The 26921-nt window shown below is 42.9% G+C and overlaps 1 long non-coding RNA gene across 1 annotated transcript; it reads right to left on the reverse strand.

Annotated features, from left to right (window-relative positions):
• Positions 1-1224: 1224 nt before the first annotated feature.
• Positions 1225-26500, reverse strand: LOC103663030. The gene is made up of 3 exons (XR_568636.1): positions 26418-26500; positions 26221-26330; positions 1225-1791 (listed from the first exon to the last, which is right to left on the reverse strand). It is a non-coding gene; the product is annotated as an uncharacterized LOC103663030 (long non-coding RNA).
• Between the last annotated feature and the right edge of the window lie 421 nt (positions 26501-26921).

Raw genomic sequence — 26921 nt, forward strand, 5'->3', positions numbered from 1 at the left:
AACCTACAGCCCCTGACCTTGGCCTTCATTTACAACTCTGCCTTTTTTCCCCATTTCTTGAAAACTATTGTTCCTGCAAAATGGATCTGACTTATGCAAGAGAGGTAACTCAAAACTCCAGCCAGTCAATTCTTATTCAGAGAAACCCCTTTGGCCATACCCCATTAAATCGGTGAATGAATGAACTTTCATTTGTTTTAAGTTTAAAAAATGTTAAAGCGAGGTACCCTTCTTACGACTCTCCTCTTTAACTAGACTTGCTCAGAGTGAACCAAACACTCTCTAGACCCAACTGCTTTAGATGACAGGGCTTCTTATATTGTAATTATTAGCTTTTTTGCCTGAAGTCCCTATTGGATTGAAATCTAGAGGACAGAGTTCAATGTCTTAAACAAGTCTGCATCCTGAATTTTAGAAGTGTGCTGTCTAATACAGTAGCCACTAGCCACACATATAGTGACTGAGCATTTGAAGTGTGGCAAAGGAGACGGAGCAATGGAATTTCTACTTGCATTAGATTTTAATTACTTTAAGTTTAAAATCTAATTCAGTTACTAGAAAACTTTTTTTTTTTTAAGATTTTATTTATTTATTCGACAGAGACAGAGACAGCCAGCGAGAGAGGGAACACAAGCAGGGGGAATGGGAGAGGAAGAAGCAGGCTCATAGCGGAAGAGCCTGATGTGAGGCTCGATCCCAGAACACTGAGATCACGCCCTGAGCCGAAGGCAGACGCTCAACCGCTGTGCCACCCAGGCGCCCCACTAGAAAACTTTTAACTATGCTTGGAACAACTCAGGTATGTAAACCTACTCCAACTGTCAACTTGATGAAATCTAAGTACAGATTGATTATTGCCGATGAAAACTTGGCTCTTGAATTGAGATGTGCCCTTATATGTAAAACATATATGGAAAAAAATGTAAAAGAAAAATCTCATAATTTTTTCTATTGATTACATGATGCAGTAGTAATATTTTGAATATATTGGATTCAATAGGGGCATCTGTGTGGCTCAGTTGGTTAAGCATCTGCCTCTGGCTCAGGTCATGATCCCAGGGTTCTGGGATCAAGCCCTGTGTAGGGCTTCTTGCTCAGTGGGGAGCTTGCTTCTCCCTCTGACTGCTGCTCCCCCTGCTTGTGCTCTCTCTCTGACAAATAGATAAATAAAATATTTTTAAAAAATGAACATATTGGGTTCAATAAAACACATGAACATCAATGTCACCTGTTTCTTTTTACTTCTTTAAAAGTCATTACTAGAAATTTAAATTACACATGTGGCTTGTGTTATATTTCTCTTCAATGGCAATGTTCAAGTAGGAGCACATTCGAATGTTTGTTGAATGAATGAATGAGTTCAGCGACTTGACCCAGGTCACTTAAAAAGGCTCAAAAGGAAGGCTCCGGTTCCCTTGATCCGCACTCCCTCTTCCGTTCCACCATCCACCGAGCGTCCTCTGCACCACACTATGCTTCCTGGCCACACTCTCCTGCCCAACTACAGGACGGAAAACTTCCTTCTGGAAGTGAGCTCTGGAAACTCTGCGGAGCACGTGGGTTGAGGTTCTGTGAGGCAGCAGCTTGTAGCACATGGAGCCCTCTTTGATGGGCAGCAGTCAATGATTGAGGATGCCAAACCCCAGAGGACTCCGTTGTTTCACGTTTTGCCATTTCTGGGTATCTCTTCTGAAATCTCCAGTCACCTCCCTGTATGCTGCCTTTCTGAAAATTCTTTCAGTAAGAGGTGGTTTTACACTTGGGGGCAGATTTCTTGTCATCCCCAGGGCTCTGGTGACACAAAACAGACAGGAGTAACGTAGGCTGTACACGCACAACTGGAGGAAGGCCGAGAAGCTGGGGCCACCCACGCTGCCACGGCTGCTGCTGGCCGAAGCCCGCATGCCACCGCCCTGGCTCGGACAGCAGCTGCTTTGTCAGACCCCGCACGGAAGATCTGCTCCAAGTCCGCGGAGCCCGCCCCCCAGACTGCAATCATCACACCGTGGTGCTTCTCCGTAAATCGGCACGAAGCCCTCCAGGCCCGTGAATCACGCTACGTATGATTAGTGATAGTGAAAAGCACTATCATTTCACATTTTCAATTTTAGGTCCCCACATTCCCGCTGGAAGTGTCTTTATTTATGAAAGGTTTCATCCAATAGACATTCGTTCAACACATTTTTATTGAATATCTGTTATGTGCCAAGCAATGCGAGCTGCCAAGATAAAACAATACAGACTGATGTGCTGGTCTGAACTCTATACCCATTACTTACTTAGCTGACTATCAATAAATTATGTATACATTTATCTGAACTCTCAGAGGTGAAAGAGGCACAGATAATTTTTAAGGCATAATCCAAAGATGCTTCTTTATATAAAATAGTATACTTGCCATCCTGGCTCGAAGCTAGAGTTATCTCTGGACCAATTTTTTTGATCTCTGACAGTGGCTTTAAAACATTTGGTGTAATTCTAGGAACCTATTCTAAGGAAATAATCAGATATATGTTCAAATATTTATAAAAATGGGTGGTCATTACAGTGTTACTTAAAAGAGGAAAAAATGCAAACCCTCTAAATGTTGTAAAAGAGAGGTTTGATAAAATGTGTGCGAATCATCACAAATCACTACAAATCTTTACAAATCATTACAAAGCAAGTTTTAAAGACTACTTAGTGATGTGGGAAAAATGTTTCCCTTATATATTAAGATTTAAAACTCAGAACATAAAAATACACACGGTTTATGGTTTCAATTTGAGGGAATAGCTATATGGCCAGAGAGACAGAGCCTGGGAGGATGGACACTGAAATTAACAAGGTATCTCCAGGGGTGAAATCATGCATAATTTTATTGTCTTCTTTCACTATTTAAAAAAAAATATTATTTATTTTATTTTTTTAATAATTTTTATTTTGTTATATTAGTCACCATACAGTACATCCCTGGTCTCTGATGTAAGGCTTGATGATTCATTAGTTGTGTATAACACCCAGTGCACCCTGCAGTACGTGTCCTCCTTAATACCCATCACCAGTCTATCCCAGTCCCCCACCCCCTTCCCCTCCGAAGCCCTCAGTTTGTTTCCTGGAGTCCATAGTCTCTCATGGTTCATTCCCCCTTCTGTTTACCCCTCTTCATTCTTCCCTTCCTTCTCCTACTGATCTTCCTATTCCTTATGTTCCATAAATGAGTGAAACCATATGATAACTGTCTTTCTCTGCTTGACTTTTTTCACTTAGCATAATCTCCTCCAGTGCCGTCCACGTTGCAGCAAATGTTAAGAACTCGTTCTTTCTGATGGCTAAATAATATTCCATTGTATATATGGACCACATCTTCTTTATCCATTCGTCTGTTGAAGGGCATCTCGGCTCCTTCCATGATTTAGCTATTGTGGACAATGCTGCTATGAACACTGGGGTGCATATGGCCCTTCTCTTCACTATGTCTGTATCTTTGGGGTAAATACCCAGTAGTGCAATTGCTGGAAAAAAATATTATTTATTTTAGAGAGAGAGAGAGCATGCACACACATGCACTCTCACAAACACACACACACACGCATGCACTTGAGCAGGGAGAGAGCCGAGGAAGAGAGAGAGAGAGAATCTCAAGCAGACTCCGCACTGAGTGCAGAGCCCCCACACGGAGCTCAATCTCATGATCCTGAGATCATGATGTGAGCCGAAATCAAGAGCCAAATGCTGAACCAACTGAGCCACCCAGGCGGCCCCTTCTTTCACTAACTTTTTAAATGTTCTGCATAATTGTTTACTATTTTTATAATTAAAAAAACAATAAACTTTAAAAAAATTGGTACACTTTCCCCTGTGGAATTAATTTTAAAATATTAAAAAAAAAAACAAACCAAAACTCATCACCCCCCTCAACATCTCCACCTTTCCTCAAATACTCATTCTGGTTCTGTCACATTAAGTCTGTTCAAACTTTTGAACCAATTTATAACATTGTGGCAAATTGTGTTTATGATACACTGTATGGGCAATTAAGTCCATAAATTTACTTTCTGATAGCATGAGATGTAATACTTTCACCTCCCTGAGCTTTTGGGCAGACTAGACGACGCAAAGAAGACGGAGTGCCCGAGTTCGGCGCTTGGCCCACAGTGAGCCCTCACTACCCGTTCCCTCCCACTCTGCCGGCATTTAGGCTACTCACCCCTCCCTGCTTTGTATAGTGTTAAATTCTTTTACAGTAAACATTTCTTTTTTCAGTGTGCTAAAATATACATAACATTTACCATTTTAACCTTTTTTAAGTGTCCAGGTTTGTGGCATGAAGTACATTTACACTGTTCTGCAACAATCACCATCACCTATCTCCAGAACGTTTTTCATCTTCCCAAACTGCAACTTTGTACTCATTACAAAATAACTCCACATTCCCTCCTCTCCCCAGCCCCTGGCAACCACCATTCTGCTGTCTCTAGGACTGTGACCACTCTATGGATCCCATGTAAGCAGAATCTTCCAGTACTTCCCCTTTTGCGACTGGCTTAATGCACTTAGCCTAATGTCCTCAAGGTCCATCCAATGTTGTGACATGTGTCTGATTTCCTTCCTTTTTAAGGCTGAATGATATTATATGTATGTCCGTTGCACATTGGGTTTATCTGTTCATTTTCGATGGATGCTTGGGTTACCTGAATCTTTTGGTTACTGTAGATATTGCCACCATGAACATGCGTGTACAGATATCTGTTTGGGCAATTCTTCTGCTTGAAGTAGAGATCACTGGCTTATATGTTAATTCTATTTTTAATTTTTCAAGGCATCACCAAACTGTTTTCATTAGTGGCTGTACCATTTTCCATTTAATAGTGTTATTCTTATTCACTTTTCTTCTCTCTAATTAAGTTGGTACCTTCTTAAGATCAAGAGCATGCCCTTCTGAATCCTTCAGAGCAACTAGAAAATTGCCTCAAGCATTGCAGGTGCTCAATAAATACTTGATGAATTTAAGGTCTTTTATTCTAAATTCTAGGAGCTCATTTCCACTGTTGGTGTGTCCATTTTCTCCTCCTCATTCTTCCTTTGGCTCTCATAAACGGTGATGGAGTTGACCTCTGCCAATAATCTCCCTATCTTTAATGATGTATAAACTTTGGTCACGCGGCTTCTTCTTCAGTGTCACTCGGCTGTGAAGAGTTTGGGCAATGGAGTCAGAAAGACCTGACCTCAAGTCCTGGCTCTGCCACTTGCACAGCATATGACCTTGGGCGAGGTTCTAACCTCTTGTTTTAGATATTTCTTGCTGTATAACAACACACTCTGAAACTTAGTGGCTTGAAACAATAACCATTTCATTATTCATTACAATTCTGTGAGTCTGCTGAGTCAATTCTTGGACCCCACATGGTGTCCACTGGGGTCATTCACATGGCTGCATTCATCAGTGAGCTTGGCGAGAGTTCAAATAACCAAGAAGGCCTCACTCACATGTTTGGCCCCTCGGCAGGGAGGGCTAGAATCACTGGGGACTGGCTGGCCTTTTCTCTCTTTTTTGAGTCTCTCATTAAAACTGGGCCTCCTTTTCTGTGAGCTCTCTCTCTCTCTCTCTCTCAAGAGGTTAGAGAGGCTTCTTTACATGGCAGTTGGCTTTCAAGAGAATAAAAACGAAAATTGCCAGTCATCTTATGACGTTGACAAGAATGGGTCCAGCATCACTTCTAACCTCTTCTACTGTTGAAAGCAGCCACGGTCCAGCTGAACCTCAAGAGGAGGGGAAATACTGTAAAGAGCGATGCTTGGAGGGAGGAGGGCCATGTGCATCCTGGGATGGGGGGGATTGGTGGCCATATTTGCAGACAACCCTTCTCTAAGCCTCTGCTTCCCCATCTGTAAGATGGGAGATAATAAGAGTAATTATTTATAAGATTATAGTGAAGAGTCAACATGATAATGCAGGAAAGATATGCACGAATCATGATTCCAATCATTATTATTGTGATTTTACTCCAAGGAGGGTGGAAGTTGCTCAGGCACCTTCTGAAATTCACCTCTCTTCTCTTTCTTTAGTAAGACCAATACCACGCTAATCGTCATCACAGAGAGTATTGGACTTAACACAACAATCCCTATTCTGACACCAGGCACGACTGGCCTCCTGGGAATCCTCAGGCCTTTCCAGTCCCCACACCCCTGCTCCTCACTTCCCTCCTGAGGTGTGGCTCTTGGAATCAGAGGTCATCACATAGTCTTTGGAGTTTACTTTCAAAATGCAAGAGCTTTCTGTAATTTGTTTATATGAAATCAGCATTTTGCTTACTGAAACATTTTAATGACTTCTTTGATCTCTGAGATTGCATTATGTACTTTCATGAAAGAAAAATAAAAAGCAGAGGGTAGCGCAAAATGCACTCACCTCATAACTCAGATATTCAAAGAAAAATGTCATTTCCATGCTGATCTGGTTTTTCTCACCAAATCGTATCCATTGGTGAGTAGGAGGAAAGATTTGCTTGAGTCAATCTGATTTAAAGAGCAGTCTGATCTGATCATCCAAACAGTTCCTTCTAGACTATGTCTCTTGGATAAAATGTTCTGTATCTTAGTTTTTCCCTTCTTCTAAGATGGTCTCTGGGAATAAGGGGGATGATAAGACTATTGGCACTTCCTGGACAAATGGAAGAGCCAGAGTCCTTGGGGCCATGTCCTAGCCCTCCTCTGGTCTCCATGGTGATGCCACTTGTCCACCTGCTTGCTGCTTGCCCTGCAGACATTGGCAGCTGAAGCTCAGTCTGATACTAGTCATTTACCTCTGTGGGTTTCGGCAGCACTCCTACTGCCACTGGCCCAGTTCCATTTCGGCAGCATCCCTGCGGGTGCTGTGGCCACTTGGTGACTCAGGCAGTCTTCTTTGCAGCCCTCTCTCTGGAACAACCTCGCTCCAACCCAACAACCTCTCTGGCATTCTCCACTGCCCAATTCTCAGCCCTTTCTGGGTTCAGCGTCCCTCTGGTTGACCACGCTGCCAGCGCCATCACCTTAGCCTTTAGACATCTTGCTCTCTCAAATAATGCTTTGATAAACATATTGTGTGTGGCTGGTATTTTCCAGGAACAGATACAGAGGAGTGGAATTATTTTATTTTAAGATGGTCCGATTTACCTCCAAAGTCACTATTACCAGTTTATACTTTATTTCCCCATGCCAATGTTAATTCAGAAAAGTATCAACTTTATAAAGTTGGCCAACATGATGGTTCTTAAAAAGGGATTTGTGTATTGCTAAGCATTTTTTCTTATGTTTATTGACCATATCTATTCTGTGAATTAAAAAGAGATTTAAGTATTGCTAAGCATTTTTCTAATGTTTATTGACCATATCTATTCTGTGAATTTCCTGTTCATATCTTGACTTCTTTTTTTAATTGTTTTCTTTTTCTTATGGATTTATATATCCAAGTATCTACATTAGTTTGGGCTGCCATAACAAAATACCACAGACTATGTGACTTAAGCAACAGAAATTGGTTTTTCTTAGTTCTGGAGGTTGGAAGGTCCAAGATGAAGGTACCTGCCAGGAGAGCACCTGGTGAGAGCTCTTCCTTGTGTTACAAAGTCTTCTTGCTGTGTCCTCATGTGGCCTTTCTTTGGTTGCATGCATATGGAACATGAAAAACCTCCCTCTTTATAAGACCACCAATCCTCTCAGATTATGATTATTTAACCATAATTACCTTCTAAAAGCCCTATCTCCAAATACTATCACATTGTGGGTTAGGGCTTCAACATATGAATCTGGGGGAGGGGACATGGTTCAGTCCATAGCACCAGGGTACTACTCATTTGTTTGTTATATATGTTCGTATATATACTTATGCATATATGTGTATGTATTTGTGTATGTATAAGCATATACATATATCTTCAAATATTTTCTCCTAGACCATAACTTGACTTTTTTGTTGTGTCTTCTGTCGTAGAGAAGTTTTTAGTTTTGCTGTGTCAAATTCATTCATCTTTTTCTTACAGCTTATTTTTACAATTTAAGAAGACCTTCTATACCCCAAAGGTCATAAACAAATGATTTGTTCTTCCATAGTTTAGAAGAACTTACGTATAAGCCTTTTGAAAATGATGCCTTTTGCAGGGGCAGGAAGGAGGTATAGTTTTAAGTGATAGTTTAATTTTTTTTAATGATTATTCATTTAAGGTTTCTATTTCTTGAACAAATGTTGGTTATTTATATTTTCCTAAAAAATCATCTATCTCATCTGGGTCTCAAATTCATTGGCATAAATTTGTTCCTAATGTTCCCTTTAAAAATCCCTCTTTATATGTGTACATCTGTCCTTTTCACACCTAACATTGCCTACTATTTTCTCTTTTTTAGTAATTGTTCTAGCAAAATAATGTTTTGCCTCAAACAAACCTCTGGTTTTATTGATGAAGTTTGCTGAGTTTTTTCCCCTGTATTTCATTAGTTTCTATTCCTATATCCACTGATTAATTTCTTACCGCTTATTTTGGCTTCGTTTTGTTTTTCTTCTCAATCTTTTTTATGCCCTAATAAATAAACATTAAGTCTAGAGTTTTCTTCTGAAAATTGCTTTGGCCATATCCCATTGGCTTTGATGTGTGCTGTTTTCATTGTGGTCCAGTTCCAAGTAGTTTATTTCCTTTTTAAACCGAGAGATCTTTAGAAGTGTTTTTATATTTCAGGACTATAGACTTATTTTGGCTCCCTGTTTGTTAATTTCTAAATTTATTGCATTCTGGCCAGTGAATGTGGCCTGTATAATAACAGTTTTTAAAAATATGTTGCCATTTCCTTTGGGCATAGAACAGAGCCAAATTTGGTGAGCTCTGTATGTGTGCTTTTAACTAAGACCAAAAAAAAAAAAAAAAAAAAGCTTAATATTTCATTATTTCTACCTTCCAGTTTTGTCATAGCTTCTGAGATAGGTGATCATTTAGTTGCCTTTGGTAACAAAACTTATCGTTGACTAATTTATTCAACAGATATTTATTGAGTGACTTCATATTCTAGGCACCACAGGCTTTGGGGGACACAAAGGTGGGCAAAAACAAACACTCTATGCCTTTATGAGTTTAGAATTTAGTAAGAGAAGCAGACATGAGCCACTTGATCCCATCCGTGAGACAACGGGCCAAAGCGAAAATATTTGATTCTGTGAATGCATATCACAGAAAGTCCTGTCCTAGAGAAAGTTCTCCTGATATTTGAGCAGAGAGCTGAAAGGGGAATAGATGTTCACTAGGAAAAGGACTGGGAAGGGAGGAGAAGAGTATTGTAGGCAGAACAGTATGTTGCAAGGCCCTTTTGTGCAATGTGAACAAGGTGTCCCGGACCCTGGAAGCAGGCCAGTGTGCCTGCAGCACCCATAGCTGCGTGTTCATAGAGCCGGCCAAAGCTGGGAAGAGTGCACGCGTGTCCACAGCAGAGGGACACGGGGTATAGACCACACAAGGCCTTATGAAGAGTTTTTGTCTTCGTTGAAGAAAAATGCGAAACCATTAAAAGAATTTAGGGAGCCTTACAGGATCACATCTGTGGTTTTAAAAAATAAATTGAAGAGGAACTGGAAATGTTTGCTCCGGGGAGGTTTTTTATTCCTTGATGCTGTACACATAGAGGTCCTATCTCCCTTCTTGCTCGCTCCCTTTAGTGAAGTCAAACTTGTTTAAATGTTGTCAAAAATGTTTAAGAAAAAGAACTGTCCAGTCTCTTGTCCATTAGAAGCCTACAAATTACCTTGTGCATTTGGAACCAAGCCTGCACTGGTGGTAGATTATAATAATGATAACAACAACAGTCACATAATAAAGAATGATAGCTATCATTTTCTGGGCATTTGCTATGTGTCCTAGCTCTGTGCTGGATCCTCTTCAATCTTTACAACCTTACGTGATTTTTTTTTAAACAAGTTTCGATCACTCTATTTGTCACCCCTTCTAAGGGAAACTTCCTTGCCCACAACTTCAGCTGAAAGTGGGCTGCCTCCAGTGGCTGCAATTTGTTCAATGTAATCATCTTCAAACACACTCACACACACACACACACACACACACACACACACACACACACACATACACATGCCTGTGCACACACCTTGATTGGGTCAGAGGTGGTACTTGGACCCAATAGCAACCAATCCATTGGCCAGGCAGCAGTTTTTAGGGTATCATAACACAAAAGGCCTTGTCCAAATAAATTCTTGCTTTTAGAAATTTCGAGATGGGGGTATATAAAAGAAATCGCTTAATTGCAGAAAATGAATGTGGAAGATGAGAAGCCGGAGAAGCCATGATGGGCCCGAGGGAGTTGAGGGCATGAGTAAGTAAAAGTACAAGTCAGCAGAAGCTGTGACGTAGAGAGAAGTTACCCAGGAGGAAGATGGAGAAACTGGTTCAGGGAAGAGAAGTACATTCCAGAAGCAGCCAGCTCTCAGAGAACAGCTGGGTCAGGTGAATGCTGGACACTAGAGAAAGGCTTCACATACTCCTACCCTGGGATCCCAGGCCAGTCCCTGAGAGCACGGCTACAGAGTGGTTCCTACTCTAAGCTTTGCACGAAATGCTTGCCTCCCTCATCAGGCCTTACCAGAGGCTCATTGCAGAGCGTGGCTGAAGAAATCTTTGCTCCGTGCAGCATACAGGACTTGGCATTGCCACGTGAAGATGAAGAAACAGAGGCTCAGAGGTCAAGTAAGTTGCCCAAGTTGATAGAGCAGAAAATCCAACTCAAATTAACGTGAATGTAGAGCCCGTGTTCTTAAGCATAATACTATTCATATGACAGCAACAGGAATTATCTGTTCAAAAATGTTTGTTCAAACCTTTAGTTTTTCTTGTCTTGAAAACAAACACAAGGGACACACCACTTTCAAATCAGCAAACCAAGTAACTTAGCATTATTTGCCTGTTAAGTATTATGGCTTAACAATGGATAACATTAAGAAGATCCCTGCTTTTGAGGGGACTGCACAAAACCAGTGTTTTTGTGTCAGCTATTTGCGGAGTGGGGGTGAGGAGGTGGGGGCAAGGACACATCAGGAGTTATGTTTATAATTCCCCTTCCAAGACCTGGTTAGAGCCTTGCAGGTCTTGGATCTGATTATCCATTGACCCAGGGACTGGCGCTGAGTGAACTAGATCGTGCAAAAGAAACTTCCGGCAATCATTGAGGAGCAGATTGCCGCTAATCTAGTTTTTGGTAGTCGAGGGACAGAGCTGGGTGTCCAAGCAACTCTAACTGCGGTTGTCTATGTAGACTGTCCTCTTCCTTATAAAAGGGTTTCCAAGTGAAGTGACAAGGAGAATGAATCCAAAACATATTTAATGAGGGCCTAGAAATGTGAGGCCTCATGCCCAGGTAAAGAGCATAAAGATCAGAGTTGTAGGTCCACAAGGTCTGAAGTAGGTCACCTTCACTGTGACATGGCAGGAAAAAAAAAAAAAAACTCTGAGACTGCAGGCTTCTGGTAAACCAACAACACTTTCTTTCCTGAGACCTTTCTCAAAATGTGCACACGGACCTAACTGACTTTCTGGATTGTTCTAGGTCCTGTGCTGAGAGTCCTCTCTGGTAACCCTTCCCAACAAACCCCTTTATCTCCTGAGCTAACCACAGCTGAAGACATTTCCTCTCTTGACCTTTGCCAAACCACCTTTTACCTAATTCCTGTGTTTACTCTGTTGAGAGGGGCTGTGGCTACACCTAGAGACCAGACAGACCTACCAAGATAAGGCAGACTAAGATTAGAAAGTCCCAGTGGGATGCAACAAGCCCCAGGTGTATGCTCCATGATGGTCAGCCCACTAACAGAGTCACAGAGTCCAGTGGCAAAGATCGAAACCAAGCCCTGAGGTGGACTCAGGATTCCACTGGTTACTACCTGTGTCTGTCTTCATTCTTCTTTCCTTAACCATATACCCAGTGCACTATTAATTTACCTAACATTTTCTTCTAAAATTTTGCTTTTTAACTTAATTAAACGAAACGTTATATCAGCACAACAAATGAGAAATGAGGATCACTTGTCAAAACTAAAGAAGGACACCTTAAAAACAGATTTAACTATTAAGGTAAAAATCATCTGTCCTTGTTTCACCTACCATCGTAGCTCACTGCCATTGGAGAATGCCTGCCTCGCGCTGCGCTGTGGGGGCCTGACCTGAAGTCAGCTCTGCATGTGGATCCTCTTTTCACCATCAGCAGTTGAGAGGCCACAGAGGGGGGACTTCAACGAGCTGAGCTTGTTTCCTTCCCTGTCAACTGGAGACAATAATAGCGCTTGTTTCGTAGGGGTGTTGAAATACTGCAGTGAAGGCAGTTAGCACAAGACCTGGCACATATTGTCTACTCTGTAAATGCTGTCTGCCTTTTCCAGAGTTCTCCCTATATGTGCACTTGTGATTTGCAGACCATCTATCACAATGTTTGTTTGGGAATATCAGTAAGACCAAAACTCAACTTGAAATAGAAACCATAGAAGTTAAAACCAGTAAGAAAGATATAATTATTAGAGCTCTTATTGACAAGGACAAGAAACTGCAAACTAGAACAATGGTTTGTGAGGACCAATTAGCCAAGATTAAATGCATCTTTATGAAGGGGTCCAGGGCTGCCTCCAAATAGAAGGTGTCATCCAGGTCCCCCTTAACACAACCCCCTCATTCAAACTGTTCTTTAGAGAAACCTAACTCTAGGCTCTTGGCAGCACAGGCTGGAAGCAAATCAGATCTGCTTGGGTCCAGAGTCCAGGTCCTCAGCCCCAGTTGGAACAGCCTCCCTCCCAGGTCTGAGCTTCACCGTCGTGCCCAGTTCAGCCAGAGGTATGGCTCTCTGCACTCAGGATGCCTCTCAGCCCAGGTCAAGGAGAATCTGTGGCCAGTCCCCAGGTCCAGCAGAGCAGCTCCAGACAATCTGCCACAGAATGTTCCCAAATGAAACATCCCCCTTCCTGTACAGCTTAGCTCCAGCCGTCTTGACCTCTCCTCACTTCCAACCACTCCTTTCTTTCCCAATACCAGTTTCCCTCTACATGCCCTGCCATCCCTCTGCATCTCTTCACAGTGTTGCTTCTCCCGTTTTCCAAGAGACTAACCTACCTTTCTCCTATCCTCTTCTCTGCCTCCTCGCTCCCATTCTCTCTTTCTTCCTCTATTTCATCCTACCTTCTCCTCCCCTCCCTCCATCTTTTCCTCCATCTCTTCTTTCCTTCTTCCACACACGTTTCTGGAGCATTTACTGATGGCCTGGGAATTATGCTAGGGGTTATAGTGAGAGCAGAGTCCTTGTCTTTATTGGACATTTACTTGAAAGGGATTTGTTAATACTAACAAATCATTCCTCAAATAATTATTTAATTATAACAGCAATAATGCTATAAATAATGAATCCAAGCAGACCAGACCCTATAGGACTCATCTGATATTTTCCATGCCGAGCTGGCATATCTGATGTACTAGCACGTGGCTACCCTATGGAGTAAGGATTACGTTCGCTCTGCATCGAATCTCCAGCATCTAGCACGGAGCCTGGCACACAAAATACACTTGGTATTACTTGTGGAATAAATCAATAAAATGCTTTTAAATATAACTTACACATGCTTGTTCATACATGGGGGGAAGCACGAGGGGAAGTCGGAGTGGGCAGACATCCCCTTTCTTCACCCCATCCACGCCCCTCCCCCCCACATCAATAGCCAGGTAATTAATAGCCAACTAACTGACAACTGTATGAGGTGTCAAGGAATGGATGTGGTCAAGTGTCCTCCTAGATTCCCTGCCTTTTGCTCTTCCACTGAAGAAAACCTACCTGAGAACTCCCTTCTAGGAACCCCCAATTTTGGGGACAAAAAAGGACAATCATTCTGCCTGGCATTGTAACTTCCTTTGACAACTCTCACTATGGCCAAATGTGTCTTTCAATTCGCATCCACTTTGGGACTTTGTATTCTGACTATCTCAGTTATGTAGTAAGCAGTGGGTTACTGAAAATCCCATCAATATGAGCAGCTGTGAAAAGAAATTAATCTAAAATGGGGGGAAGGGGGCAACTTTTGGTAATAACCACAAGGAGAAAATATCCAGCAGATACATATCCCCGCACGTTGTCACTTCAAACTGGAGAATTCTAAGACGGTACTGAAGGATGGGAGAAAACAAGCCGAGAAAGAATAGGAGACCCTCCCATGACAGCAAGGCACCATTCATTGGCAGGGGAGTAGGAAGCGCAGAACTAGCCCCCCCCCAGTCCCTCCAGAAGACGCATGGAGGTCATGGTGGACGCGACTGGCCTTAGGCAAGACCTGGATGTGACCCGGCTCTGATAAGGATCTGTCCAACTTGGCAGCAACGTGACAGTGAATTCCGCAGGATTGAAGAGCACACTTCATGCCAAAAAACTTGATTGCTTTTTTGGACAGAATTATCCTCATTGTTATTGTGTGCTGGACCAAAAAAAAAAAAAAATGCAGGAGCTGCAGCATCTCTAACTTTCTGGCTCGAGACACAAGCAGCCATTCTCCTGGAACCCCGGGGAAGTAGGCAGCTGTAAGCACTGGTGAGGTCACCTTCGACGCACGGAGTGCCCTGGCAAGCATGTCACAGCGAAAGACACAGGTGCTCAGCCCACTTGGGGCCAAGCAATAGCTCCACGTGCTTGCTGCGTAAACTCAGGATTTTTTAGCTGTAAAGGATATTAGTGATAGCCCCGTCCAACAGCCCTGAACCAGTTCAACTCCATTGTTTCCAGGGTGAGACGGAGGTCAAGACAAGGGAAATAGCTTTACTCAGGGAACATTGCTAAGTTAACAGCAGAACCAAGACCTGCTTACAAGGTCCCTTCCTCACTTTCATTTCCTCATAGTAAGTGCTCAGTAAATGTTCGCCACGATCACCATCACCACCACCACCACCATCATTCACTATTACAGACACTTCATACACCCTGTGGCAATTAGATAGGGTCTTCCCGCTCTGTGAATGCAGGAACCAGGCAATTTACTAAGTGGAGCGGGCCTGGAACCCAGGTGTTCTGACTCTACTCCCTGTGCTGTGTGTCCTGTTATCTGTATATTGTGACGTTACAAGCTACGAGCTTTCACCCACACAAAGACTCTGTGGCCGTTGACTCTAGAGAATAACCCCACCAGTTTTGTCAACGCAGCAGCCGGGCTGGTAGGGTGCTCCCCAAGAGTTTCTTCTAGAGTTGGAGGTGAGGCTGAGAGGCTGTGAGATGGTGCACAAGAGGTGTCCAACTCGTGGGGCTTCCAGGTCGGGCTGTCAAGTTGGTAGACATATAAAACATCTAAAGTTTGGGAGAGAGGCCAGGGCTGGAGATAACGATTTGGGGATTATCAGTGTACAGGTTGTGGTTGAAACCATGGGGGCCATGACCTGGGGACAAGCCCTGGGGAGCACGTGAGCAATGCACAGAGGAAGAGGAGCCTGTGGAAGATCAGGAAAGGTTGGAGAGATACCAGGAAAACCTGGAAAGTGTGGTTCTGTAGGAGCCAAAGAGGTAGCATGTGACAAGGAGGTTGGTTTGCATGCCTCTGGTATATCATGTGCCACAAGAAATCCCACCAGGTTTGGCGATCAGGAGGTCTTGGGGGCCATGGGCAAGAGGAAGTTTGGTAGAACTGTGGTGTTGGAGGCCACAAAACAGAGGGTTGAGGTATGAACAGGAAGTAAGAAACTGGAAAGAAAGGTACAACCTGCATGGTCACCAAGATGGCCCTTGAACAGGAGGAGCACAACAAAGAGGTGAGAACAGATTTTAGGTCAGGGAGGGAGGAGCTGAGGGAGATCAAACAGAACAGCCTTAATTTTCATGATGAAACAAGATAATGTGCTGAGGTTGCAGAGTACATGAATCAGAACGGACCATCCTCCCTCTCCCGCCTCAAGTTTGCACCTGGGGATTGCAGGAAGAGCTTGGTCTAGCATTTAGTTATTGCGGGTAACCCATCAGGCGGTGCTTACTGAGCATGAACAACGTGCCAGGCTTCACGCATGGAACTGAGGACAATACAAGGATGACTGTGATGTGGTACCCACTCATAAGGAGTCCCAGGCTTAGGGCCTGAGAATTAGCCATACTCCAGAGGAAGCTGGAGACTGGGCTGGGCCAGGGATGCTGATCCGCGGTCCACGAGCCCATTCAATCCTTCAACAGATTCACGGAGGGGCTTTTGCATGCCAGGCACTGATCCAGGTGCCGAGAACACAACAGAGAACAAAACAGACCCAGATTCTACTTTCATGGACCTTATATTCTAATGGGGTGTGTTAGCCAGGAGCGTCTGTATTATCTGCAAAGTACCAGTAGCTTAACAAAACAGTGTTCCATTTATGTCTCTTTCACACAAGCCCATTGAGTTTCCAGGGCAACTATCCTCCAGGCAGTGACTCAGAGGCCCAGAAGTCTTCACCACCTCAGTCTGAGGGTGCTTGGTTGTCACGGCAGAAGAAGAGAAGAAAGAGAACTTGCCGAGGGCTTGTCAGCACTGCAGCTTGGAAATGACCTACCACACTTTCTCTCAGGCCTCGCCTAATGACAAAGATGCTAGGGAGTCTGGGGGAGCAAATAGAATATTTGGGGAGCATTATACCCTCTGCCACATGGGAGGCAACAGTCCATAGATTTAACAAATGAATAAATTATATAACTATATAAGAAGGCAGTAAGTGCCATGGGAGAAAGTAAAGTGGGGTGAGGAGGGTTCGTTTCTGGGTTTTCTTTTCTGTTCTATCGTTATGCGTCTATTTTTGTGCCAGTACCACACTGTCTTGATCATTGCAGCTTTGTAATATGACTTGAAGTCCGGAATTGTGATGCCTCCAGCTGTGCTTTTCTTTCTCAAGGTTACTTTGGCTATTTGGGGTCTTTTGTGGTACCATACAAATTTTTAAGATTGTTTGTTCTAGCTCTATGAAAAAATGCTCTTGGTATTTTGATAGGGATTGCATTAAATGTATAGATTGCTTTGGGAGGTTGCTCAAAAAGTTAAAAATAGAACTACCCTACGATCCAGCAATTGCACAATTAGGTATTTGCCCAAAGGATACAAAAATACTAATTTGAAGGGATATATGCAGCCTGATGTTTATAGCAGCATTATATATAATAGCCAAATTATGGGCAAAGCCCAAATGTCCATCGACTGATGAATGGATAAAGAAGATGCAGCGTGTGTATATCCGTATATATACACCCACATATATATCCATATATATGTAATATTCCATTATTCCATTATATATTAATGGAATATTACTTAGCCATCAAAAAGAATGAAGTCTTGCCATTTCCAACGACATGGACAGAGCTACAGAGTATTACGCTAAGCAAAATAAGTCAGTCAGATAAAGACAAATACCATATGATTTCACTCATGTGGAATTTAAGAAACAGGACAAATGATCGTAGGGAGAAAAAAAGAGAGGAGAGCCAAGAAACAGACTCCTAACTATAGAGAACAAACTGATGGTAACCAGAGGGGAGGGGGCAGGGGGATGGGTGAAGTAGGTGATGGGGATTAAGGAGGACACTTGTTGTGATGAGCACCGGGTGTTGTGTGAAAGTGTTGAATCACTATATTGTATACCTGAGACCAATATTACAGTGTATGTTAACTAACTGGAATTTAAAGAAACACTTCTATCTTTTTTTAAAAAGTGGCAAAAAGGAAGATTGGCAATGTAGGGTTGCGGGGGAGAGGGTAAGCACTTTTAAACAGGATAGTTAGTCATGGTAGGCCTCACTGAGAGGTAGCATTTGACCAAAGCCCTAAAGGAGATGATGTTCTTGCTTGACTATCTGGGAGAAGAGTGATCTCACAGAGGGAACGGCACGTCAGGGCTCTGAGGCAGGAAGATACTGTGAGGAGGAGAGAGGAGTGGAAGTGAGGTGAGAGTGTTAAGGAGGGGCAGAAAGAGAAGAGGAACAGTGTGCAGATAGTGTAGAGCCTTCGAGGCCATTTGTCAAAGCTCTGACTTTGACTCTAAGGGGAAAGGGAAGCCACTGTCGGGTTAGAGCAGAAGAATGTGAACCTTTGATGTGACTATTCTGGCTGCTTGTGGAGAATAGATATAGGGGCAGGGGGCTTCAGGGAAATCAGATAGAAGTTGTTATAGTCATCCAAGTGGGAGATGATGCTGGCTTGGACTGGTACGGTAGCACTGGTGAGAAGCAGTGGAATTCTGGAAATGTTTTACCAGTCCGTCCCATGGGGTGAAGTTTCTAGAGCTCCCATGCTTCATCAGCCCTGACTGAGTAGGTCCTGGCAGCCCAGAGTTCCTGAGAATAAAGTATGTCTGAGCCTGTGGTGGGGTAGGGGTGGACGGAAGGGCTAGGTGGGGTGTCCAGTGCCAAGGCTGAGAAAGAGGCAGATTCTAAGCCAAGTCCTGCATATGGGGCCTGTTGATAGACTGGCCTCCAGAACACTGGGAACTTGCCACAGGAATGACCCACGCGTTTCCCACTAGATCCCAGCTCTGCCGTCTCTCCACCTGTCTTCCATCACACACATGCACTGAAGAGCAAGGTGAAGAGACTGAGGCAATGTGACCTAAAAAGCCAGCGTCACAGTCAGCAAAGGAACCCACTGTCCTGCCTCCCAGCTTAGAACTGCTGCTTCCTTCTCCTACCCTTCCCTCTTTGACCTGTCCTTAGCAAGATCAGGAGAACTGGGGCAGGGGAAGGAGTATAAACCAAGCAGAGTGACTCTTAGCCAGGCCCCACCCCCTGCACTGGGCCTGGGGACACAGCAACACTGTGCAGATCAAGCACAGTGAGGTAGATGGAATATGTCAGGAAGGAGGGCACAACAGCCACAGTCTACACAGTGGGTAGAGGTGAGAAGCACAGGCTATTAGAACTGATTCCAGCCTCAGTTTGGCACAGATTGGTTATGGTACCCTGGGAGGTTACTTTAGCCTCAGTAAGCCTCCATTTCTTCGCCTGAACAGTGGGGGTACTAAATCTCCCATAGGATTGTTAGAACAGATGTAATGTATATAAGATGCCTGGCTTAGGGGGGAGGATGTGATAGGTCCTATAAGTTTGTTCACTCAAAATCTATTCTCAAAGATTTTCTTCTTTGCCTTCCTCTTTTAGAAAGGGTAGAAAAGGAAATTGTACTCAAAAATCCCATCTCTCCTGTAGTTAGGGGTGGCCATAATACCCAGTTATGGTCATTGAGATGTTGGTAGACATCCTTGACTTTTACGAAAGAAAAGGTGGAGCTTCTCTCCCTCCCTCATCTTCTTGCCTGGAACTCAACTGTGAGGGCAGAGGTAGAGCAGCCATCTTGCAGTCATGAGGTAAGAGGCAAAAGGATCCCAAATGGAGGACGATGGGGTGGCAAGACGGAAAGCACTGGGTACTTTGATGACATTGTTGAGCCACTATTTTACTCCATGGCTACCTGCCCAGAAATTTATTTTTGTGTCAGACAAATACCTCCTTACTGATATTTACCAATGTCTGTGGGGGTTTCTGCTATGTGAAGCAAACACAATTAAATAACAATAACTTTCACCATCACCATCATCATATCTGGTCTCCTACATCTGCAACAACCTCCAGCTCCCAGCTTTGGAGTTTATTATCTAATTGGGGAGCCAATTAAGATTAAATGAACCTCTAAGGGATCATTTCCCAGGGAGTATTCCAAGAAGCTTTGGTTCCTCAGTATTAAGTGTTCTGAGAAAAGAAAAGGCTCTATTGCCAAGTGAACAAGAGGAGGTACCTGGCAGAGATCTTTATAACAGTGGTTTCAAATTGGTATACCATTCGAAGGCTTTCCAAAGGATCTGTGTAAAAAGCATATTGTTAAAGAACCAATTTCAGATGCTCAACTACCATAAGTACTCCTTCCCAAAATTAAGATGTCTAAGGACTCCTCACTATGGTTCTGTCTTTTCACCATCTCCATCCTTCCACCTTATGAAAGAAAGGCACATCTCCCTCCTGCTGCAAATTACCCTGATGTGTCGCAAAGACGTGTAGAAGCCTCCGTGCCACAGAGGGACAAGTCCAAATACTGGTGTCTAACTGGATCCTAATGGCTGGGTAATGAATCCTTTTGCAAGCCATGTGGTGCCCAATTCTCTGCTTTCAACAGAATTAAAGGACGTCCTAATTGAATGGTCAGCTGACCGATCGTTGAAAGTTATCTTAATGATAGATGACTCTGTGATCTTTGTCTGATACCCCTGAAATAGTATAGACTTGAGCAGCAATGCCATGAAATCCATTCTCACCTACTTACTTATGTGAACACAGCCCCTCAATGCCTGTATCTGTAAAGGTCATAAGTAGGAATGGAATGGGTGCTGCACCCTCTCCCATTCGAGCAATAAACACCTCACCCGTGGATACAAGAGACAATTGGGAAAAGAGCTACTCAGATTATTAATGAATGCAATTCCAACAAAAATTTACTTTTTACGTTTCATCATTACACATCAAAATATGTAATATTTGTCTGTTGATTTGACTCATTCTGGGCTAATGAGAACTAAATGCAGAACAAAAAAATTTAGAACACTTTGAGACCACAACTTAGGTGTGTGTGTGTGCGCGTGCAGGTAGGTAGGGAAGTATGGTAGGGTGACCAGTAAGAGACTTTCAAGTATCAAAACATTATTTAAAAACTCTGTTAGAGAAGGAGGATGGAAAACCATGGTGAAAATGTTTATTAAAGAAAAGCTTGTTCAAGTACTTTTAACTAGGTGGTGATAGAATATCTAATCATAGCAGTTAATGTAAAATTGCTGTGGAATTTCGAATACCTTGGGAAACACTGGGGAGGGTAATAGAAGAGCTTTGTTTTTAAATGGCAATATCTAAATTATGTCAGAAGTCACATGCTTTGCAACTATTTAAATGTATTCGATGTTTACTTTAAAAATGGATGAGGGCATATAGTTTTCAAAATTTTTGGAAGAGTATGGCAGAAATGTAAAGATCAGAGCCTTAGAGGATCTGTTTCATGAATAGATTAAAAATTGCAAGTAATGAAGAATGAGATTGTGGAAATAGTGCTTCTACAACCATTTGTTCTTCTTACAAGGGCTGATTCGAATCACTGCCTTGCATATTATTACGTGTACCTGGCACACTTTACACGTCGATAAAATGCCAGGGTAAACTTTATCTCCTCTCTCTCCCACTTAACCACCAAAGACAGGTGTTTGGAATCCGAATTTATTAGGCTAGTATAATAGTTCATCTAAACTGTGAAAAAGAAGATAATACAGTCCACAATCAAGTAGCTTAAAAGAGAAATGCGTTTGGAGAACAAAATACAGAAAAAAAAAGGGGGGGGAGAAAGAGGATAGAACTCCTAACAAAGAGCAAATTAAATACGTTGTCAGTGAGGGCCGTGTAGGAAAAATGGGCAGTGCAAGCGGATGATAGTGAAATGTTCGGCTGCAGGTGTCTTTTGTAAGATGTATTGTCTACTTTTATGGGATACATATGTTGGGGCCCAGTATTTCTAGAAAGAGATGGAAAAGGCAAAGAATAGCGATCAAGAATAATGAAGTGCTGACTGTCCTGAAAGGTCTGGATACACTTTAAAGTAGTATATTTATTACAAGATTTGTTTCTTTCTAAAAGTAACAGGAAGTCAAATGGTAACCCAATGGGTATCTTAAGAGTCAAACTTCTCCTGAGGAAATTGCTTAGGGTTTACTAAGAATGCATTGAAACAGTTTTTGAAGGGATTATTTATTTTGGTAAACAATCATGAGTGATAGGGGTGCCTGGGTGGCTCAGACGGTTAAGCGTCTGCCTTCAGCTCAGGTCATGATCTCCATGTCCTGGGTTCAAGCCCGACGTCAAGTTCCCAGCTCTGTGGGGAGTCTGCTTCTCCCTCTCCCTCTGACTCTCCCCTTGCTTATCTGACTTTCTCTCTCAAATGAGTAAATAAAATCTTAAAAAAAAAAAAAAGAATCATGAGTGATCAAACTCCTGCTTAGATTTCTTCCACTATGTAAAAGGAAAGATGGGATAAAAGAAAATAAAACTTCAGGTTAACATGGCATCACCACTATTGTGATGATCAGATTGTAGCTTGAATCAATTCTAATAACTAAAGCCAACTTTTGGTTAATAATAATGATAAATGTTGTTAATTAACCCCATTTATTGGTTAATAATACAAATAACTGAATAAATTATCCAGTTTCACACCCAGTTTTCAAGCTTCATTTAAACCAGAAATCGTAACATCTCCTCTGGTAGAGGTGTCAAAATGATCTAAAGGCAGAAGAGAAGTGGGAGATATCTGACTGATTCACAGCAGGGACTCTTGATAGCTGAAAATAAGGAGTCAAGTGAATATAGCAGGAAAGTTGATTTTACAGTCTACACAAGAAAGAACAGAAGACCTTTAAGAAAACAATTCTCTCAATTCCAGCCCATGCCAACATCATATATTAGGTGTTGGTTACTGTGGTATGAAGAATAAGACTATTCCCCCCAAATTTGCTCTTCCTACGTTGCCTCGCTTGTCGTGAGTCTACAACCTGTGCAGTTGTACATGGTAGCCCTAATCTACTATCATCCATTGCTTAAACTAGAAATCTGAGAATCATCCTTGATTTCCTCTATTTCCCTCATCCACTTCTCTCCCTTCCAACTGCTAGTACCTAGTCCCCAAGCTATTCCTGGGGGTAACAGCATTTGTCTCTTAGCAGAAAACTCATTAAACATGTGTGGAATAAATGACCTGATTTAATATGATCTGTGATTGACCTCTTTCCTCAAGCAGTGCTCTCCCGAAAATGAGGGGATGGATATAAAAAGTCCTTGTCCTTTAGGCAAAGCTCTTCAGGTGCACCCTCCTCCAGAAAGCCTTCCAGATCCTCTCCCGCCAATCAGACTGGGGTATGTGACCCTTTTCTGATCTCCCAAAGCACCCTGAGTTTACCTTTACAAAGAACCTATAATCCTGCCTTGCAACAATTGATTAACCTGTCTGAGTCCCCCCCCTAGTTAGGGGATTTTAAAACTGGATGCCCACTGCCTAGCAGAGTACCCAGTGCAAAGTAGAAAGTCAGTGAATGTTGCATGCGTGAATGAACGATACAAGGAATAAGTTCAATAAGAGGTACACACGAGGGGCGCCTGGGTGGCACAGCGGTTAAGCATCTGCCTTCGGCTCAGGGCGTGATCCCGGCGTTATGGGATCGAGCCCCACATCAGGCTCCTCCGCTATGAGCCTGCTTCTTCCTCTCCCACTCCCCCTGCTTGTGTTCCCTCTCTCGCTGGCTGTCTCTATCTCTGTCGAATAAATAAATAAAATCTTAAAAAAAAAAAAAAAGAGGTACACACGAAGTAGTCCTAGGTGGTGACAGATGAAAGAGCTGCTAATTCTGTTATTGGGGTGAGTGGTGAGTGGCGGTGAAAAATGTCTTGTTAACTGGTCTTGAAAGATGACTTAGAGTTTCCCTGGAGTTCAAGGCAGGGAAGGGTGTGACAAGCAGAAGGAACAGCATGAACAGAAGCACGTGGATGAGAGAGCATAGAAGGTATTTAAGACAATGAGAGCCTGGTGAAGCTCAAGAACAGTTTTGAGTGGGAGCAAGTGGGGCATGTGTAGCTGGAAAGGTTGCTTTAAGTGAGTTGTGAAAACTCTGAAGGGTTACCAAAGGGTTTGAAGATTAAAAAGTCACTGAAGTTTTGAAGCAGAGGAATGACATGATCAGATCTTTAAAAGAAAAACAAAAGTATCTGCTTCCTTTTTAATACCTTAAAACCATCACTCTCACCTCCATTTTTACATTTCTGGATACTTCATGAAAATAAAAACACCAAGTCCAGCTGAAGCAATTCTTCTTCCCTTGCCTGGTCTGAACTAGGCGTCGTTTTTTTCTTTCCCTTGTTTTCTGGCCAATTATTTGGTGAAGTGAGTGCATCATACAGCTGGGAAAACACGAGCTTCTCCAGTTTGTTTGGCTTCGGAGCTATGTGGGTGAGCGCGAGTCTGGGCAGTGTGTCAGCTCCTTCCTGAAAGTCTGGGTCAAGGAAGTCCACAACACAACCTTGTTTACTTGATTTTGCTTTCAGTGTCGAGAACACTGGTTCAGAGGACTGCAAAGGTGTATGTGGTCACTGTTGGCTCACAACCCTGTAATTCCTTTGAAAAGATGATCTGATTGGGACAGCTGTGACCTTATTTTAATAACTCAGTGCCTTTTGAAACATCCAGAGGAAAAGTGATGCGTTATTTTCCTAGTGGCTTTTGTTCCTGGCTAGCCATATGGTTTGCTGGATCACTGGGAGTTATTCTGCGGGACTGAGTTTGCTGGTCCGGCAGATTTAGAGGGGTGGACGAGGACTGACCGGTCTGAAGCCACTCCTCTGGCTTAGACATGTGAAGTTACAACTAATTGACAAGTGTTTACAGAATCCCTGCTACATGCCAAGCATTGTCCTGGGCACTGGGATACCAAGATGAATAAGACAATTTCTAGCAGAGTCTAGTAACCAGACTGAAAACTCATCGAAGGTGAAAGAAAACTCTTCTTTCTCTTTACATTTCCCAAAGTCCCCTGTGCAGTGTCTAAGTCAAGGCAGAGCCTTAATGATTACCAAATGCCTGAATAGACAGGTATATCTCAATTTTGCCCAACAAATATTTACTAAGCACCCACTATGGATAGACATTGTCATAGGTAGGAGAGAGGCGAAGATGAGAGAGCCCATACCCTCTAACTGCTCACATTCTGGTGGAAAAGACAGACATTAAAACAGTTATTATTTCCAGGATGCTGACCCGACACCATGTCTATTCGGATTGGTTGATGCCTTTGCCTTTTTGGTTGATAATACTTTACTATCAGTCCTGCAGGCAGTTAACAGAGGCGCAAGACACATATATGGGAACCAGAGGAAGAAATAACTTCATGATATGAGAGTGTTGCCTGATTAAATCTGGAAGGGGATTATGCGACCTTTAGCAAAACCCAACAGAGCAGGCGATATTTCATTTCTAGGGATCTACTCAAAAGCCCTGTCCCTGCGAGCATGATGAGGGACTCCAGATTCAAGGAATTGTGCCCTACAGATGCAAGGGGGCACCGAAACCTTATTTCATGTAAGTAATTATGGATTCCACATACAGAAAACCATTTTGAAATGGTATTACAAAACATTTTAATTTTAAAATTTAATTTAAATATTGTCTTTATTTCTTCCTATTCTAGACCAACCATTATCCATAAGCCTAGTTTTGCAGCCCTCTTGGTTCAAATAAACTTGTTATTTGCTGAATCACTGGACTCACTCATGAGCAGTTGTGATCCAGAGAACCTTCCAAGAACAGTTTAAGAACCTTTAGAGCTAATCCTCCAGGCAGGGGAAAGAGGAGTGCTTTTGTTTCCTTTTCAACTCTTGCAGAGCTGATGCTTAGAGCTTAGAAATATCATGAAACTTTCAACATTTTGAAGAAATGAAAGAAAGAGATGGGGAGAGGATGAGAGAGAAAGTAAGGAAGAAAGAAAAGAAGGAATGAGAGAAGAAGGAAGGGAGAGAGAAAAGGTGGGAAACAATCAACCACACAAAAAACATGTAATACTTCCCAGATCTCCCCTCTGATGTTCAAACCACAGAATTATAAAACCCTCCAGCTGGAAGGGTCAATTTCCCACTTGTAAAAGCATCAAACATCACCTGAGCCAGTTTTCCAATAAGAACCACAATTATTTCATGGAAACACGTCAACAGTTCTCTGCTCAATTTTATGAGCAAAAACAATGAGGCAAATTACACTTGTCTGTGTTCTCTAGATAATTGAATTTGGCTTCTTAAAATTCAGGTGTTGTCCTGCTGAGAAGAACATGCTAGTTCCTTTATTAACTCTTTTGTTTTTACCTCCTTTCACACAAAGCAGATTTCATAACGTTGACTACTTTAAAATAAATGACTGGCTCAAGACTGGACTAGTCTCTAGTCACTTGTTTGGCTTCACTTTTCTTCCCCTCTTGCTTGGCACACAGACTATGATGCAGACACCACACCATTTCACCCCCAGGCATTGTCCATGTCCCCCCTCCAAGGACTGGCCCCTCCCCTGATGTTCCCTGGAAGTACAGCCTTCTCCAAGGTGACCTTTTGCCTCTCCCTCCCTTTCCTGGATAAGGAGCCCTTCCTCTGCTCTCCTACCTCCTGCTCAGCACATCTCCATATTGCACTCACCATCTTGTGTTGTTCATACCGTATTTGCACACACGCCTGTCTCCTCCTCTTCCCGCACAAGGTGACCAGGCATCAGTCCTTCTTCACATTCTTAGGACCTAGCACAATATCTGAAAATAGCAGGTAGTTGTATCAGTTATCTATTGCTGCATAGCAGATTACCTCAGAATTTAGCAGCTTAAAACAGTATTTACTACCTCACAGCTTCTGAGGTCAGGAATTCAGGGGCAGGTGGCGCTTAGTTGAATGACTGGGGCTCAGGGTCTCTCACAGGACAGCGGTCAAGGCGTCCATCAGTCTCTGTCATCTCAAGAGTCAACTGCAGGAGAATCTGCTTCCAAGCTCACTCATGAGGCTGTTGGCAGGCCTCAGAAAACTGACTTCCAAGCTCAATCACATGGCTGCCAGCAGGCTTTAGGGCCTTGTTGGCCGTTGACTGAGGATATTATTTTCTTGCTGCATGAATTTCTCCATAGAGTTTCTCAAAACATGGAAGCTGGACTTCCCCAGAGTCAGGGCTCAGAGGGAGGGAGACAGAGACAGGGACCGACACAGAGTGGAAGCATTCAAACAAGATGGAGGAGCAGACTCTTTTTGTCACCTAAACTCTGAAGTGACAATCCATCACTTTTGCTGTATTTTTATCTGTTAGAAGCAAGCCACGAGGTCCAGCCCACACTCCAGGGGAGGGGATTGCACAA

This window comes from Ursus maritimus, unplaced genomic scaffold (assembly GCF_017311325.1).
Source record: "Ursus maritimus isolate PB19 unplaced genomic scaffold, ASM1731132v1 scaffold_12, whole genome shotgun sequence".
NCBI lineage: Eukaryota > Metazoa > Chordata > Mammalia > Carnivora > Ursidae > Ursus > Ursus maritimus.